The 10,769-nt window shown below is 40.1% G+C and overlaps 1 long non-coding RNA gene across 1 annotated transcript; it reads left to right on the forward strand.

Moving 5' to 3' along the window:
• The first annotated feature begins 630 nt into the window (after positions 1-630).
• Positions 631-9,372, forward strand: LOC144305147 (uncharacterized). The gene is made up of 2 exons (XR_013372183.1): positions 631-3,767; positions 3,980-9,372. It is a non-coding gene; the product is annotated as an uncharacterized LOC144305147 (long non-coding RNA).
• Positions 9,373-10,769: the final 1,397 nt, after the last annotated feature.

A 10,769-nucleotide genomic window follows, 5' to 3' on the forward strand; every position in this document is an offset into this window, starting at 1 on the left:
TTGTAGATTTGTCTATTTCTTCTTTCAGTTTATCAATTTTTGCTTTATGTATTTTGAGGCTCTTTTTTCATACAGGTGTATTTAGAATTATCATGACTTCCTGGTGGATTGATCCTCTTATCATTATGTAATGTCCCTCTTTGTCTCTAGGAATTTTCTTTTCTCTGAAGTTTACTTTATCTGGCTTTAATTTACCACCCTGCATTTCTAAGTTACTGTTTGCATAGGATATCTTTTGCCATCCTGTACAAAAATGTCGTCATATTTGAAGTGAGTTTCTTGTCAATGGCATCTTGTTGGATCATATTTATGTACCCACTCTGCAAATATCTGTTTTTTAATTGGCATATTTAGATCATTTACATTTAAGGTAATTGTTGATATGTTTAGGGCTAAAATCTATTTTTGTTTTCTGTTTCCCCCCTTTTTATTTATTATTTATTTTATTTTATTTTTAAGATTTTATTTATTTATTCATGGGACACAGAGAGAGAGGGAGAGGCAGAGACACAGGCAGAGGGAGAAGCAGGCTCCATGCTGGGAGCCGGATGTGGGACTTGATTCCGGGTCTCCAGGATCACGCCCTGGCTTAAAGGCAGGTGCTAAACCACTGAGCCACCCAGGCATCCCTTTCCCCCTTTTCAAATGATCTGTTTCTCTTACCTTCTTTTGGGTTGATTGAATAATATTTAGGATTCCTTCTTGATTTATTTATAGTGTTTTTGAGTATATCACTTTGTATATAGTTTTTTTAGAGTTTATTCTAAGTATTACAATAAGCATACAGAGCATATCACAGTCTACTTGTATTAACATTTTACCACTTTAAGTCAAGTGTGAAAACTTACTTCCATATATATCTTTTTTCTTTCACCACTTTTAAACATCTTTTTCCTGATCACAATATGGTGTATAATTTTTTTCAATCATCAAAAAGCATTTCTAAAACTTATGAAATGAGTCCATTGTATGCACCCATATTTCTGCTTCTTTGTTCTTTGTTTCTGATGGTCCAGGATTCCTTCTTTCATCATTTTCATTCTGTTTGAAGAACTCCCATTAGCCAATTTATAAGGGTAGGTCTACTAGGAGCAAAGTCTTTAGTTTTCTTTTGTCTGAGAATGTCTTTTTTTCCCCTTTATTCCTCATTGGATGTAGTATTCATGGTTGACAGTTCTTTTCTCTGAGCACTTGAAAAATTTGGGAAGTATTCCACCACTACTTCTTAAAACACTTTCAGCTCCCCTGTCTTTCTTGTATCTTTTTGGGACTCTGATGATGGATCTTTTGTTATTGTCCTGCAGGTTCCACAGGCTCTCTTCATTTCTTCAGTCTATTTTCTCTTTCTTGTTCAGGGTAAATCCTGATTGATCTGTCCTCAGGTTCACTGATTTCTGTCCTCTGTTTCCACTCTGCTTAGTTAGATCAGAAAGATTTTCGGTTACTATACTTTTTAGTTTGGCAGATTGATTCTTCTTAAAATTTAATCATTAATTTAAATTTTATATTAAATCATATCAAGATACAATTTATATACTATAAAATTCACTCGTGAAGTGTATATAATTCAGTAGCTTTCAGTATATTTGTAGAGTTGCACAAACATCACTGTAATCTAATTTTGGAACATTTCCATCAGTCCCAAAGAAACCTGTACCCCCTAACAGTCATTCCTTTTTCTACACCACCATCAACTCCAGGCAACCATTAATCTACTTTCTGTCTATAGATTTGTCTGCTCTGGAGATTTCATGTAAATTTTATCATACAATATGAGCGTGTATGTGTGTGTGTTTTGTAACTGCCTTATTCACTTAGCATAATGTTTTCTTAGATTCATCCACGTTGTAGCTGTGCTATTGCTTTATTCCTATTTCTTTACTGAGATTTTCTAGTTTTTCAGTTTTAAGAGAATTCATAATTGCTTATTGAAGGATTTTTATTATAGCTGATTTAGCAATCTTGTCGGATAATTTCAACATCCCATTGATTTTAATACGGACATCTATTGATTGTCTTGTCTCACTCGTGTGATTTTCCTAGTTCTTAGGATGATGAGCGACTTTTTAATTTTCTCCAGACATTTTGGAATTATGAGACTCTGGAACCTTTTTTTTAATATTCATTTATTTTAGCAAGTATTCCCTTTGTTGAGGTGTAGCCCAAAAGCCAGATGTGTGTATATATTTAGTTTTTTGGTGGACACTACGAATAGCATCTCGGTAAAAGTGAAGTGTTTACACACTCTCTTAGCAGATGGGTGGGATTGAAGGATAGCTCCCCCTTGGCTCTGCTTACACCTTCTTGGTGAATGAAAGTTGGGCACCAGTCTATACCATGTTCTTGCCTTCAAATAGGGGGTATAAACTCAGCTCTTGGCTGGGCTTTGCTGAGACCCAGAAGGGAAGAAGGAGGGCACTTATTCATGGCACTTGCCAGGGGATGGGAGTAGGAACTCACCTCCATGCTGCCTGATTGACACCAGTAGAGGGGAAGGAAGGAAGGAAGATGGAGAGCTGCATTATTCTGCATCCTTGATGGAAGGTGGGACTTCTGGCTGGGCTTGCTGCGACCAGGGGAAGGAGGAAGTGGAGTGTTGCTACCACCGTGCCTTGCACTTTTTTCCACCTTGTTGATACTGGATGTGAATGCAAGCTCAGCTCCCCCCACTGGGGAGAGTACAAAGATCTCTTAAAAATCCATCTTTTTGCCACTGTTCAGAGTGTTCCTAATGCTTGTATTGTGTCTGGTTTTTTTAAAAATAATTGTAAGAGGGAAGACTGGCTTACAATGGAGATTTTAGGGGATCCCTGGGTGGCTCAGCAGTTTGGCGCCTGCCTTTGGCCCAGGGTGTGATCCTGGAGTCCCGGGATTGAGTCCCGCGTCAGGCTCCTGGCATGGAGCCTGCTTCTCCCTCTGCCTGTGTCTCTGCCTCTCTCTCTCTTTCTATGTATATCATGAATAAATAAATAAAATCTTAAGAAAAATGGAGATTATAATGGGGCTACCCCATCTTGATTGGAACCAGAAATCCTGAAATATTATTTTAAAAAATAATCAGTTACATCTTACAGTACTCTATTATTTGGAGGGTTTTCAATTGTATATTAAATAAAATTCTTATTCCTTTACTCGATTCATTCAATTCCTTCCACAAATGGTCTGTTAGCTTTCAATTCTTGACTTCCCTGTTTCTCTACATGAAAACTCTGCTCCAGGCCTGTTCACCTTCCTTCAAACTAACTTTTCTCTCTTTTTTTCGACACCTTCCACCTATCTCTACCCAGATCTTTCTGTATCACAAATAGAATCCAAATATTCTACCCTAAATCCTCTTTTTCCATCTAGTTAGAAGGGACTGGAGCTTCTCACAAGTGATAGCATTTACTATATGTAAGGGAAGTGTCCCAGTCTGTATTACATTCCTGTGTACATGATTGGTCTCCTCCACTGGGTCCGGTTACTTCACAATTTTTTTTTTATCCCATACTGTGTGCTACATTGCTCTAGGTTTGGAGATAAAAACAGAAGAAGGTCACATTGGCTATCCCCAAAGAGCTTATATGAGAGGAGTACAGACTTGTAAACCAATTACTGCAATATCATAGGTATACAAGTGGATGTTTATACAAGTTTAGTTGGGACGATATCTTCTATGCCTTAGCTGTGAGGTCACAACACAGCACATTCCTTCACAAAGAGAAAGTGCTTGAAGGATGTGCTTAATTGGTGGAACTGAAAATGGACAATTGGTCTCTTAATCTCAGGTATTTTTTTTTAACTTTTTTTTTTAATTTTTATTTATTTATGATAGTCACACACACAGAGAGAGAGAGAGGCAGAGACACAGGCAGAGGGAGAAGCAGGCTCCATGCACCGGGAGCCCGACGTGGGATTCGATCCCGGGTCTCCAGGATCGCGCCCTGGGCCAAAGGCAGGCGCCAAACCGCTGCGCCACCCAGGGATCCCTTAATCTCAGGTATTAATGTAGCAGTCAGATATCAGAAAATTCCCAAAGCAGTGATGTATCAGAGTTATTCACCCAATCACCCAAGGGGCAAATGATTGTACCAATTCCTTGAGACGGGTCCTTTGGAAAAGGTAGAGATAGTTCTACTAAATGCAGGGATTTGGAAGAGTTGATGGTAAGTAGCTGTGAAATATTTTAATAAAAATAATAATTGCTATTGTTTTGTGCTTACTACATGGCAAGCACTTTTAAAAATGCATTTAGCATTCATTTACCTTACCACGATCTTGTGTGGAAGATGCTACTCATATTTTACAGTGCAGAAACTGAGGCTAAGAGTAGTTAAACAATTGATCAAACTAGTATGTATCAGCCAATTGCTTTTCTCAGTAGGTACTCCTGTCTGAGTATCTGAATGTCTGAATGAGAGATCTGGGGTCTTGCTTGTTTTGCTTTCTAACAACCCTCTTTTGGACAAGTCATCTAACTTACGTTTCATAAAATACAGGAAAACATTGAGAAGATAAATGCAATCTAGAGAAAAGTTGACTTGTAAATTCTGTGCATATGTAGTTATTTATAGCTTTTTCTCACAGCTCCCTTGTGAATAAGGTATTATTTCCCTATTTTAGGTAAAGGCAGGGCACAAAATTCTGACTGAATCATAAGACATTAACGTTAGAGACAAAATTATTGGGCAAAGCAATACGTGTAAGTGCCAGCTGTGTATTTAACACTGTGAACTCAGATGATAGCTGATTAATTTTGGCAGGTTGAACAACTACATTAGATAATTTAGGCTAAAATATTTTACACTGAAGCCACCTTTCTGTACCATCCATCAATTGCCCCCCCCCCCCGCCCCCGCCAACTTCATCAGACTGACAGCAATTTTACTTGTGGGACTTGAACAAAATACGACCATGTATATGTATATGGATGAGTTGCAGTTGTCCATTATATGGGACAAGTTACAAAATTCTCGAAGGCTCAAATTCATCTACAAAATGGAGATAACTAGCTATCTTTGAGGGCTAAATGAAATAATGCACACAGAGTGAACAGCACAGTGTGGCCATAGTAAACACTTAATATTAGTCATTGTTAGTGGTTCAGAAACTTACATTTTTAGTTAGCTAAGTCATTTATACCTATTCAGTATTCCAATTATTCTTGCCAGAGGTACTACTTGAGTGCTGCCGATATCACACAGCACTTTGAGACTCTTTGTTCAAGAGGAAGAAGAATACTGGGTTATAATTGTCTGCCCAAATAGTCCCTTGTTTTCTGATTTCTAACAGTTATTCCAAAATAGCATATCTGTGTTCTGATTAACATCAATTTAAATCACTTGAGGAGAAATTAAAACATTTACAGAATATCTACTGCATGTCAGCATGCTAATCACTTTGTGTGTATCCTATCCATCCTCACAACACACTTCCAAGTTAATATTATGCTTATTTCATAGATGAGGAAACCAAGGCTCACGTAGGTCCAGTAATTTGCTCAAGGTCAAAGCTGGTAAGTCCTAGAGCTAAGAGTCTCACCATAGACTCCTCTGCCAGTAAGATGGCTGATCTTGGCACTGCCTAGAACTTGGCATGGCATAGACAGAATTATTAATTCCTTCTAGTCATTCTTTGTCCATGTGTTTTTTAAAACTGATTGGAGGGCATTTCCATCTCTGACCTTCTAGACAATTAGGATCATTTTCTCCACGCAGTGAAGGTTTTTAAGTCTTCCTTTTTAATTCCTACACTTTAGGGAGTCTCGCAGCCTTTTAATTCTTTTTCTCATTCATTTCCTAGGGCCGTAGCAGATGGCATAAAGTATAGTTGCCTCCCCACCTTTGGAAGGCAGTCAGAGAGGTCTTGTGAGAGAAGGAGAAGTGGAGGAAATTCTCTGAGGTGAGAAGGTCTGAGAGGAATGAGAAGTCCCTGAAGGCACGTGGTGACAGGAGGAAGCTGCTCCCCCGCAGGATGCGCTGCATGACCCCACCCTGAGTGTCAGACCATCCTCAACCCTCCTGATGGATTTAGGCAACTCGTTGAGCCTCTCTGGGCCTCATTTTCTTCCCCCTTTAAATGAAGATCATAATTCCTACATCATAGTTCTGAGGATTCAATGAGCTAATATGTGAAAAATGATATAGTTCTGGGTAAACTGTAGCTGTTGTTTGACTTTATTTTTTATCTCTCTATTTTTTTAAAAGATTTTATTCATGAGAGAGAGACAGAGGCAGAAACATAGGCAGAGGGAGAAGCAGGCTCCTAGTGAGGAGCCTGATAAGGAACTCGATCCCAGGACTCCGGTGTCACTACCTGAGCCAAAGGCAGACGCTCAACCACAGAGCCACCCAGCTGACCTGTTATCTGACTTTTAAGCCTTTTATTTAAATTTTATAAGGAGGAGGAAACATTCCAATGGAGAGGCTACAGAAGATCTGAGTCTCATAGAAAACCAGCTCATCACCCTCCCTCTTCTTCACTTCCCATTTCCTAATCATCAAGACGTCAAGGCTGTGTTCACCCCTCCAACGTCACAAGCCACTCCTTATCAGGACAGAAGAATAGGCTCTGATTTTCTGAGCCCCAGTCCTTTCAGTGCCATACCCAGAGTTTAGCAGCTGCTCAATGACCTCCAAGAGTTGCCAGCAGGTCTCCAGGCCCAGGATGGCCAGATCTCTTGACATTCAGGAGAAGCCAGACTTGTATACATCTCCTGAATTGTGAATGTTGGCAATGAATTTTTTAAAAAGTTGAGCCCTGTTTAACTTAACTATGCATGTCTGTGGGCCTTAGTTTCCCTGTGGTCCAGTACCTAAGATCTCTGTCACAGGAGAGACCAATTGCAAACAGCTCGGTGGGTTGGTCAGCCTGGGGCTCTCCTCTGCTGAAGAGCAACTAGTGTCCGGAAACTACATTGCAGCCACTTCCCTGTGCACTTTACATCTATTAATTCGTTTTACCCCTCCCAGCACCTCTAGGCAGGTGCTATTACTGTCCTATTTTACAGAGGAGAAAATGAGGCACAAGCAATTCAATAGCCCAAGGTTAAGTAGCAGCAGAGCTAGGACAAGGATGCAAATGTAGGCAACCTGGCTCTTAACTGCCATACAGTGTTTTCTGGTATTTATGCTTCCACAAGAAGAGACGGTGCATTACTGATCATTTTTAAATTAAGAGGAAGATTTGAGAGATTCAGATTAGCATACTCCTCTCCCCAGTTCTCATACCAGTCTGGGCTTAACATTTAGACAGGAGGGGAGGAGGCTGGTCTGGCATGTGACTTCTTGGGCGAGGTTCTTGGGGAGCAGATGGAGCTGAAAGCCCTCATTGTGTGAACTCCCAGCCTATCCCTCCCCCTGGGCAAGAAGTCATGAGCAAGTCTTGAGCCTACAGAACTCCAGAAACCTATAGAGGAAAGCTCTTCATTAACAATGCATTGATTTGTGACTCCACTTTTATAAAAAGAACAGCTTTAATAGAGGCTTCTGCAGCCTTTTTTTTTTTTTTAAAGTGTAGTGTTTTGGGTTACTTGCGAAGCACTGAAGACGAATTAACTGGTAGATGGGTACAAGGAATCATCAGATGTGTTGCTGCTAGCACTTTTTTTTTTTTTAATTGAGTATATGGGTGAAAAGAATGTTATTTTCAGGGGAGGATTATCAGGGAAGAGAATTTCTTCTCAGTTGTTGAAACACAGCCGAAAGGGGGGAACATCTTTCACCTCCCTCTGACTTTAATTATTCCATATGATGGAAAAAGTTCCCCTGTCTTGTCTAAAAAAGAAAGTGAAAACTTGTCATTTTAGTCTTGCACTAGAAAAATTAGAAATACGTTTAACCGAGGAACACAGAGCTGGGTAGAGATTTTTGGTCAGATGGGGAGAGGGCTCGGGCCTTAGTCACTCCCATCCGGCAAAAGGAAATGATTTATCAAGAGCCCACCATGTGCCAGACACAGTCCATACATTATCTTATTTATTCTCACTTCAAATCCATGAGGTAAGTATTATTTTCCCTGATGTGTTGGAACAAAGCAGTCATTCTTAATTGCCCTCCACCTCCACGTCCCTCTTCTCTGCCCCCAGGCACTAGCTGTGGCTTCCAAAGCCGAGCTGCTAGGGGTGGCCTTCTACTGGAAAGCGGGCAAGCAAGGAGGAGGAAGGGAAGGTGGAGGGTTTTCCTGTAATTCGGGTGACACAGCAAATGTTTTTCTGTTACCTGTTTATTTAGGAGGGCTGCAGGAGATTATGGGAGAGCTGGCGGCTTGACATTTCAATCCCCTCTCCTCCTCTCCTTCCCAGCCACTTGTCCTTTCCCCTGAGTCACTTGCACCTTCATGGTGGTCTCTTGAGCCCAGCTTCTGGCTCAGTCTGGTGTCCACTTCTGTAGGTTGTGCAGCTGCACGGGCGATGGTAATGTGCATCCTGTTAACCATCCAGGCTCCTCAGCTCTGTGAGTGATCCCGCCGAGTTCAGCACTCCAGCCTCCCTTCCCACCCTACCCCTAGCTGGCCTCACGCTCCAGTCATATTCATATGCTTGACCCCCCCCTTCACTCTGAAGCTTCAGCCCTCCCGGTCCCTGCACCCCACTGCTCCATCCTTTTATCTGGAATGATCTTCTTGTCCTCCTTGACTATTTGGGGGTGAACTCTTCTTAAATCGTAGCTCAGGAATCACCTCCCAGGAGAATTGAGGACACTCTTTCTCTTGGGCCCCAACCATGCATCTGAGGTTTGTCTGCAACACCAGTGTGTTCATTTGTTTAAATGTCTGCCTTCTCATGGTAGAGTTGAAGCACTTTGCATTTGGAGTACTGAGTACATAATGATTAAGGCTAATTAATGTTTATTGAATAAAATGAATATACTTTATAGGTGACTCAAAGTTACACAGGACTCCAAGACTGTCTTAATTCCATGCTCTTCTGCCTTCTGCAAGCAACTATGACATGGAAACGTTAGGCGAGTCATAAACACACTGAAGTACCCAGTCTCTTAGCTAAGGCCCCAGAGACCCATCTCAATGCATACATACTTAAAAAATATTAAAATCAGGCTCTTTAGATAATTGGTATCTTGCTTTTATCACTCAATGTTATTTTAATATATTCTTATTGTTATTTTAAGAAGTATTTATGTAGCTAAATAATATTCTATGACATGATTACCATATTTTTAATCTAGTGTTTTTCAAACTGGCTCATCACCTATTAATATGTAGGTTTAGTGAGTTGCAATCAACACTTTAGAATGGATGTATTGTACGTAGTAAGAATATAGTCTCATGAAGGTTTTGTTTCACATTGTATATGTATATGTACATGCAAATGTGGGTTTGGTGTGTGAATATGTACACAACAGTGAAAAAAAGTTCAAAAGTTCCTGTTTTAAAGATTTTATTTTTATTTATTTATTCATGAGTCATGCACAGAGAAAGGCAGAATCATAGGCAGAGGGAGAGGCAGGCTCCATCCCAGGACCCCAGGATCACAACCTGAGCCAAAGGCAGATTCTCAATCATGAGCCACCCAGGTGCCCAAAAAGCTCCTGTTTTAAGATTTCTCCAACAGCAGGATATTTAGGTTACTTACATTTTTTTTTTCTGTTATAAATAATGTTGTAATAGGTTTCTCCACGGATAATTTTTTGAGTTTGTTTCCCCAGAAAAGATAGATATGGCAAATAATTGGTCGAAGAATATGAATTGTTAGCCTCTTGATATCTTTTGCCAAGTTATTATCTAGAAAGTTTATAGCAAACTACAACAGCAGCAGCAACATATGGTATTCTCAGGTGATATTTTAGAGCTAGGCTCTGAGTAATGAACATTCTCAGCCATTCAATGAGGGAGGAAGGCACATTCCTAGTAGAGAAAGAATAACCAAAGGAATTGGGCTGGGGATGCCGGAAGTGCCTATTAATATTGAGGAACTGCAGGTAGTGTTATGCATGAGTGGTTATTGAAAAAGAACAAGAATTTAGTTAAATAGCTTGGGGCCAGAGTTCAACCTATATTTCAGAAAAACTAAATGGAGAAGAAATTAAGCTTTAGAACCCAGTTGGGAGGCTATTTCAATGATTCAGGTAAGAAATGTGGAGAAACGGATAGAAAAGAGGGTCCTGCTTTGAGAGACTCCTCTTACATAGAATAAGATGGCTTGAGGGCTTATGGGTAGATAACTTATAAATGGTAACAGAAATGGGAATGGAGTTTGGTTGAGGAGAGTGGGTAATAATAGGAATACTCTAGTTTGCTAACGCAGGTGCCATGGAACCCTATCTTGCTTCTCAATGAAGAAATTATTGGACAACCTACCTGAATGTTTCATGGGCCCGATGCACTGGTTTAAACCTCTTTTTGGCTTGGGTTCAGCTGTTATTTTGGGATAATTTACAATCCAGGTAGAGGGCCATTGAGAAACATACTTTTTTTTTTTCTTCCCCATACTACATCCTACTCCAAAACTCAGGAAGCCATTTGTGATGGATAAAACTTGTGAATCAGTACCATTGCAGGGTGAGATCTTTGCTGGGATTCAAGACTCTGATTTGGAGAAGGATTACAAACAGCTTTAAAATCTGAATATGGCAACAGTCATAAGACTGTTGGGGACATAACTGGGGCTCAGTGAAAAGGCAGGATTGCCTACTGCTAAAAGTTTCAGTTTCTTGTCCTATAGTTCTGTTTATCAAATACATTAAGATATAAAATGGAAGACATTTACCTCCATACACCAAGTGATTGAGGCAAACCTCAAAATAGCTGAATTATGTAATGGCACAGTGTAC

The sequence above is a fragment of the Canis aureus genome, chromosome 35 (assembly GCF_053574225.1).
Source record: "Canis aureus isolate CA01 chromosome 35, VMU_Caureus_v.1.0, whole genome shotgun sequence".
Taxonomy (NCBI): Eukaryota; Metazoa; Chordata; class Mammalia; order Carnivora; family Canidae; genus Canis; species Canis aureus.